Source organism: Dipodomys merriami, unplaced genomic scaffold (assembly GCF_024711535.1).
Source record: "Dipodomys merriami isolate MVZ:Mamm:240054 unplaced genomic scaffold, mDipMer1.0.p SCAF_8, whole genome shotgun sequence".
NCBI classification, from domain to species: Eukaryota; Metazoa; Chordata; class Mammalia; order Rodentia; family Heteromyidae; genus Dipodomys; species Dipodomys merriami.
This window is the reverse complement of record NW_027206401.1, coordinates 48,324,025-48,332,028: the sequence shown is the minus strand read 5'-3', so window position 1 is coordinate 48,332,028 and position 8,004 is coordinate 48,324,025. Positions and strand designations below refer to the sequence as shown.

At 41.2% G+C, this 8,004-nt stretch overlaps 1 pseudogene; it reads right to left on the bottom strand.

Annotated features, from left to right (window-relative positions):
• Positions 1–2,443: 2,443 nt before the first annotated feature.
• On the bottom strand, positions 2,444–3,007 carry LOC138818993 (peptidyl-tRNA hydrolase 2, mitochondrial-like; annotated as a pseudogene).
• Between the last annotated feature and the right edge of the window lie 4,997 nt (positions 3,008–8,004).

The window sequence follows — 8,004 nt, the reverse complement described above, 5'->3', positions numbered from 1 at the left end:
CCACCACAATACTTGTTTTAGTTTTTTAATCAGTATTTAGTTGAAATGCGTGGTAATAGTGAAAAAGAACTAACCCAAGATCAGGCAATGTTAATTCCCTTAAGCACTAGGGCCCAGAATGAACCTGGAAAAGGAAAGGAGGGTACAGCCAGACTCATCCGGTGAAGGTAGAGAACTGTAGTGAGGTACGTTGGCTGTGGTGATTAACTAGGTTCTTTGAGTATCTGGACCCTTAATTCTCAGCCATGTTTTTGTTTTTGTTTTTGTTTTTTTTCATGTATTTAAGTTTAAAAAAAAAAAAAACAACAGCATGATGAAAGGTTTGGGCTGTTCTAAGCTCAAAGCTGTCTTGTTTCTATTGCTGATTGTCCCACAAGTAGTGCTAAGGAAGGAGCATAATTAAATGATTTGAGATTACAGAAAAGAGGGAGCCAGTTTTGACTAAGGGCAGAAACAGCAAGTTTTTGTTGTGGTTTTTGGATAGGTTCTTGCCCAGGTTGGATATTTAAACTATCCTTTTTTTTTTTTTGCCAGTCATGGTGCCTGAACTCTGGGCCTGGGCACTGTCCCTGAGCTCTTCAGCTCAAGGCTAGTGCTCTACCACTTGAGCCACAGCGCCACTTCCAGCTTTTCTGCTTATGTGGTGCTGAGGAATCGAACCCACGGCCTCATGCATGCAATGTAAGCACTCTACCACTGAGCCACCTTCCCATCTCCCCTCCTTTTTTTTTTTTTTTTTTTTTTTTTAACAAGCTCATCCCTCATTTATAAGTATTGACCCTCCTGATACCCAAGCTTATCAGGAAACATGTACAAGGATATTCATAGGAAAATTAGTAACTTTTTTTTAAAAAAAGCAAAATAAGACAGCAAAATAAGACTCTCCCTTGAAGTTTCTACATCTATAAAAGCCTCATCTACATGCAAATTAGTCTCTTCATAGAGACTATACCTTAGTGGTAACTAAGAATGCTAAGAACTAAATTTCCATGGTTTGAGGTACTGCGTATGGGAGTAATCAAATGGATCAGTGGAGAATAATAATTGAATTCCTTGCACCTTGCATCTTTTCAATACTTAAAAGAATTCTGGTTGTTGCCTTCCAATTTCTCAGGCTCAGAAACCTGAAGCATAGTGTTTTAAATGTGTTTAAGTGTCTGGCATTGTCTCAAGAAATTAGTTTTTCTACTTCATTACATTTCCCAGATAGGTGAATTTTAATTATTTAACCTTGCTGGATGATACACCAACAGTATTACACATATTAGTGGAGCTTGAGGCAAAAGTGAATTAGCACAAAGGTACATTTGCTTTAATTCAAGAATGCACTACTTCCCTCCTGTAGACAAGGATTCCTGTTACCACATTACAAACCTACCTGTACTGAGATATCTTGTAGTAATGAAGGTGTTGGGTAAAAAATTGACAGCAAGTTTTTGAGTTTTTATTATAAATCATAGTGAATGCTGAGGAAATACCAGAAATCCTGTGGAATCCTGCTGAATGAACATAAGGATAAAATATATAGTCGGACAGTCTTAAAGTAGAAAGGTTCTGGAATGTGAAATAGGCCTTTGAGTAAATAATTCATCTTAGAAGAGAGCAATATCCTAGAGAAACTAGGATGTGCATGTAGAGATACAAAAAGGATATTTATTGCATGAGAAAAAATGGATATAATGTCAATTTATAAGGAAATGGATAATACATTTATATAGTATAAAATAGTGAGACTAGTATAATATACTAGATTTGTATCTAATCCAAATATAACGAGAAGAAAAACAAATTGAAAAGTAATAGAAACTATTTGTATTACTCTTTTTTTTTGGTCCAGTCGTGGGGCCTGAACTCTGGGCCTGGGCACTGTCCCTCAGCTCTTCAGCTCTACCACTTGAGCCACAGCGCCACTTCCAGCTTTTTTCTTTTTGCTTATGTGGTACTGAGGAATCGAACCCAGGGCCTCATGCATGCAAGGCAAGCGCTCTATCACCGAGCCACCTTCCCAGCCCTGTACTATTCATTTTTAAAAACATCTATGTTAACACATAAAAACGAAGAATGCTAGATTACTCACTAAATTCATGGTAGTGATTGCCCCATAGCAAGTAGTGAAAGTAAGGATGAAGTGAGGACTATATAACATTCAGATTTCCTAGCAATCTACTGTTGGTAAACTGACTATCTCTTGAATGCTGGAATTACAGGCTTCTAGCACCACACTCATTTTAGGGCAGATTTTGAATAGAGATTTTAAGCATCAATCCTGGAAAGAAAGGAAATGAGCTTGCAAAGGGTTGTGAGGGCTGACATTCCTTCTGGCAGATTCAGGTATATTTCTTTTTTTTTTTTTTTTTCATCTTGAGGATATTTAAGTTGGGGAAGAAATCCAGTTTTATTATAATTTGACAGGTTTCAAACACTGTGACAGGATTACCATCACTCAAAAACCCATCAAGTAAAGTTTTAGGTGACCAGTAACTTTTGTCAATTATGTCTGCTGGTCCTGGCCCAATTCCTAGGACAGTTTGAGAGCCTGGTTCAATCTGAGTACGTCCAGCATCTTGGATTAAACTTACAGTCAGCCCCAGCATTTTTGCATGGGTCAGCAATTTGATCAGGGTTTCTTCATCAGGGGCTTTGACTACCACTTTGGGCTGGCCACAGTATTCCCACTGTTATACTCTAGTTTCTCTTCAGATCGTATAAATCTTTTGCCTTTTACAGTATTCCCACTGTTTGAGCACTTGAGGGTTTTTCCTTTGGACTTTCTTGTAGGCAGAAACAGCAGCATGAGAGCACTGGGCAGCAACTTTTCCTTTTCCCATGATGCTTGCTTCAGTTCTGGTCTCTGCATCAGGCTCATTTGTCAGGCTTGTGGGTGGCATCCCAAAGTGCATCCTGAGGCCCCATCCCAGGCATATGCCACAAGCAATTCCAGCAGCCGAGCTGAGTGCACCAGGATGAGCCAAATACTCCATAGCCAAGGACTTGGAGAGCATCTAAACAGGTCCCTTCACTTGCACTGCGCGGTTCAGGTATATTTCTTATGAACAGATGGAAACTCATTTTAAGGTTGGAAAATTCCACAAATTTTCCAGTCATCAATTTTATTTTTTTGTAGTAATTAGTAGACTTTAAGCTGATCTCCCAAATCTTTGATCTTAGAAAATTTGACTTATTCATGGTTTTAATCAAACACCTAAGATTATTACATATGATTACTAAAATTCTGACATTTGTCCCAGCATTTATAGCAATAAGCTGGCTGAATTGTGCCTTCCTGCTTTCTTGATATTTCTCAACTCCCGTATTTTTTCTTTTTTCCAGTCCTAGGACTTGCACCCAGGGCCTGGCCCTGGCCCTGAGCTTCTTTTGCTCAAGGGTAGCACTCTACCACTTGAGCCACAGCACTACTTCTGTTTTTTTCTGTTTATGTGGTACTGAGCAATTGAACCCAGAGCTTCATGCATGCTAGGCAAGCACTAAGCCACATTCCTATTCCATTTTTGTTGTTGTTTTTGGTCAGTCATGGGGCTTGAATTCAGGGCCTGGGCCCTGTCCTTGAGCTTTTTCATCTCAAGGCTAGCAGTTTAGCACTTTGAGCCATAGTGCCACTTCTGGTTTTCTGGTGGTTAATTGGAGATCAATGCCTGAGCTGGCATTGAACCATGATCCTCAGATCTCAGCCTGAGTAGCTAGGATTACAGCAGTGGAACCACTGGAGCAAGGCCTCCTATATGGTTTTTGAGCAACATGTCTATCTATGATGTGTAAGATATGTTCAGAGATTAAAGGATAAGTAGCATAGCTGGAAATTAACTGTAGATGGTATGGGCAAGAAAAGATAAATGTGATTACAATATAAGCTGCATTCTCTAAGATACCTGAAGAGCTTTGAAAAAAGGTAAAATCACCTCTTCCAGGAAAAGGTGGTTAATTTTGATTACTAGAAATTTCCTCTGGGAAGTTGGCCCTTTAGAAATTGCATTGAGGGGGCTGGGAAGGTGGCTCAGTGGTAGAGCGCTTGCCTTGCATGCCTAAGGCCCTGGGTTTGATTCCCCAGCACCACATAAGCAAAAAGAAAAAAGCCGGAAGTGGCGCTATGGCTCAAGTGGTAGAGTGCTAGCCTTGAGCTGAAGAGCTGAAGGACAGTGCCCAGGCCCAGAGTTCAGGTCCCACAACCAGACACCCCCCCCAAAAAAAGAAATTGCATTGAGCTAATGGAATCCATAGTTTATTCATTAATAATTAATTATATTAATTTAATTATATAATTAGTAAATAGGAAAAAAAAAAGGTGCTGGTGGTTCACATTTGTAATCCTACTCAGGAGGCTGAGATCTGAGGATTGTGGTTCAAAGCCAGACCAGTTAATTGGAGATACCTAATTAACCACCAGAAAACCAGAGTGCTAGCCTTGAGAGAAAGAGCTCAGGGACAGAGCCCAGGCCAAGTTCAAGCGAGACTATCCGCACCACCACCAATAAAAAAGTAAACATTGTTTAGAGTTGGGCCTCAAAAAATAGTATTTGAAACTTCCACGATATTATGCTCAAGGAAAAACCTGGCTGCAAAGCTGAAAAATCTTGTGGCATCATGGAGTGAGTGCATGGCTGCACCTGTCCTTGGAACCCATGGCCCTGCTGATGTGTCTTCCAAATTCTCAGTATCAACCCCAAGAATGTATATCAGATCATTAAAAGCTAGTTTGTTGGATTCAGATGATGGTAGGTTGCTGACAGGATATTAAATGACCCCAAATTGTCCTTGCCTTGAAAGCTGCGGTTAAGCCTAGTGGCCTGGCACACCCCTTCCCTGTTCCTAATGCATGGACCAGGTCCTGGGCAATGGATTCCCCAATCTTTCCTTCTCTTTGATTGTGAAAATGCGTGTAACCTGTTCCCTTCCTGAATTTGTCTCCTAAGAATTGGCGCATGATCACATTAAGAATAAACATATAATTCGCTGTTGAAAAAAAAAAAATAGTATTTGAATGCCAGGCACCAGTGGCTCACGCCTGTAATCCTAGCTTCTCAGGAGGCTGAGATCTGAGGATCATAGTTCACTGTGAGCCTAGGCTGTGAGACTCTTATCTCCAATAAACCACTAGAAAATTGGAAGTGGCGCTGTGGCTCAGGTGGTAGAGCTCTAGCCTTGAGCTGAAGAGCGCAGGGACAGCGCCCAGGCCCCGAGTTCAAGCCCCATGACTGACAAAAAAAAAACAAAAAACGATAGTATTTGATACAAAAGGGGAGAGCACAAGTAGGAGATGAAGCAGACATTACTGTAGGAAGATGTAGATGACCACCAGTAGTTTAGGAGAAGTGTAAGGAAAGTTGGTTTATTTGCTAGGTATATTTGAACCTTGAACTTGATGCTGATGAACATCCAACTTTATTCTGGGGCTTGAACTCAGGGCCTGTTCACTGTCCCTGAACTTCTTTTGCTCAGGGCTAGCACTCTACCACTTGAGCCACAGGGCCACTTCTAGGTTTTTCTGCTTATGTGATACTGAGGAATTGAACCCAGGGCTTAATGCATGATAGGCAAGCACTTTACCACTAAGCCACATTCTCAGCCTCCAACTTTATTCTTTGTGTCTGTGTGTGTGTTTCGGTGTAGGGCTTGAATTCTGGGCCTGGGAGCTGTCCCTCAGCTCTTCAGCTCAAGGCTAGTGCTCTACCACTTAAGCCACAGCACCACTTCCAGCTTTTTCTGCTTATGTGGTGCTGAGGAATCGAACCCAGGGCCTCATGCATGCAAGGCAAGCATTCTACCACTAAGCCACCTTTCTAGCCTCATCCAACTTTATTCTTGTAAGAATGATAGTCATCAAATTTTTGAGGAAGGAAATGAAACTCATGTTTTAAAATTTTAGGGCTTTGGTGCTCTGGGGCTGGGAAGGTGGCTCAGTGGTAGAGCGCTTGCCTTGCATGCATGAGGCCCTGGGTTCGATTCCTCAGCACCACATAATCAGAAAAAAAAAAGCCGAAGTGGCGCTGTGGCTCAAGTGGTAGAGCGCTAGCCTTGAGCTGAAGAGCTGAGGGACAGCACCTAGGCCCCAGAGTTCATGCCCACGACGGGACCCAAAAAAATTTTAGGGCTTTGCCAGCACCAGTGGCTTACGCCTGTAATCCTAGCTACTCAGAAGGCTGAGATCTGCAGATCTCGGTTCAAAGCCAGCCCAGGAAGTAAAGTCCATGAGACTCTTTTCTCCAATTAACCACCAGAAAACCAGAAGTGGCTCTATGGCTCAAAGTGGTAGAGCACTAGCCTTAAGCGAAAGAGCTCAGGGACAGAGTTCAGGCCAGGAGTACAAGCTCCATGACCAGAATAAAAATAAATAAATTAATTAATTAAAGGCTGGAGGTGAAGCTCAGCAGTAGAATACTTACCCAGCAATGGTCTCCAAGTTCAATCTCCAGCATCAGGGCCTTGCACATGCTAAGCAAGTGCTCTACCACTGAGCTGCATACCAAGAAATTTTTACTCGTAACGTTTGTGTATCTTAGGACAGTTACACTCCAAGTAAACATTACATATAAACAAAGTCCCAAAACTACTTTGCAATGAAATATAAATTAGACCAATAGTATAAAACTAAAACCTGGGTGCAAATTTCAACAATTTGACCCACTATCTGTTAGCAGCTACAAGATAATAGTTGTATAAGATTTGGGCATGTTCACAGGAAAACAAAAAACAAGCTCCTCTAGCCATCCTTTTTTTCCAGTCCTGGGGCTTGAACTCAGGGCCTGGGCACCTCTCTGAGCTTCTTTGTGTTCAAGGCTAGCACTCTACCATTTGAGCCACATCACCACTTCCAGCTTTTTCTGAGTAGTTTCACTGGAGATCAGAATCTCAAAGACTTTTCTGTCCAGGTTGGCTTCAAACTACAGTCTTCAGATCCTAGCCTTCTGAGTAGCTAGGATTATAGGGGTGAGCCATTGGCACCCAGCAGGACATTCTTGAGTTGAATTTGTTTTCCAGTACAAATGTGGGTAGGTAATATCTCTAAAGAAGGAGGGAACTACTTATATTCAGTTAAAAGGAATCCATCACTGATGTTTAAGATAAAAACATCTGCCTTATTCATAGATGGTCTTATGCTATATACAATGGCCTAAGAAACTTTTCCCTTAAAAAATTTAAGTTTTTGTGTTCCTAAGCACGAAATGCTTAGGACATTGTTCTTGAGGGGTTTTTTTTGTTTGTTTTGGGTTTTTTTTGCTCAAAGCTGGTACTCTATCACTTGAGCCACAGCTGCACTTCTGGCTTTTTAATGGTTAATTGGAGATAAGAGACTCACAGAGTTTGCTGCCTGGGCTGGCTTTGAGCCTTGGTCCTTAGATCTTAGCCTCCTAAGTAGCTAGGATTTACAGAAAAGAGTTACCAGTGCCTGGCTCCTTTTCTTTTGAAACAGGTTCTCTCATTATATAGCCCAGGCTGGCTTCAAACTCAAGATCTTCTTGCCTTGGCTTCCAAGTGTTAAGATTACAAGAGTACACCAACATATCTGGCAAAGTGAACCTTACAATAAAGATACTTCTAGAAGACAATTTTCCAAGATATTCAGCTAATCTGTTTCCACCCAGTATCAAGGCCATTTTCATTAAAACCTACAAATTCCATTCTCTCTTTTCACTCTAAACATTGTTATAGCAAAATGTCTGTCAAAGAGACTCGCTCTTCCTAAAAGACATGATATAGCTGTCAGGGAGAAGACTCTGAGCCCCAGCCATTCCCCAGCTCCTCAGTTACTCTGCAACTCAATGATTCTGTATGCCAGGTTCTTTATCTGGAATGGTATTTACCTTGCCTTATAATAGTCATGATGATTAAAACTTATGGGACAGTGTCAAGCACACAGTAAATGCTCAAAACACTCTGGGCCATTATTATTCCACCTTTTCCAATCAAACCAAACTATATCTTGCTTAACAACCTAGCAATTATAATGTAAAATGAAGTCTAAGGCAAATGAAAAAATGATGTGCTGGA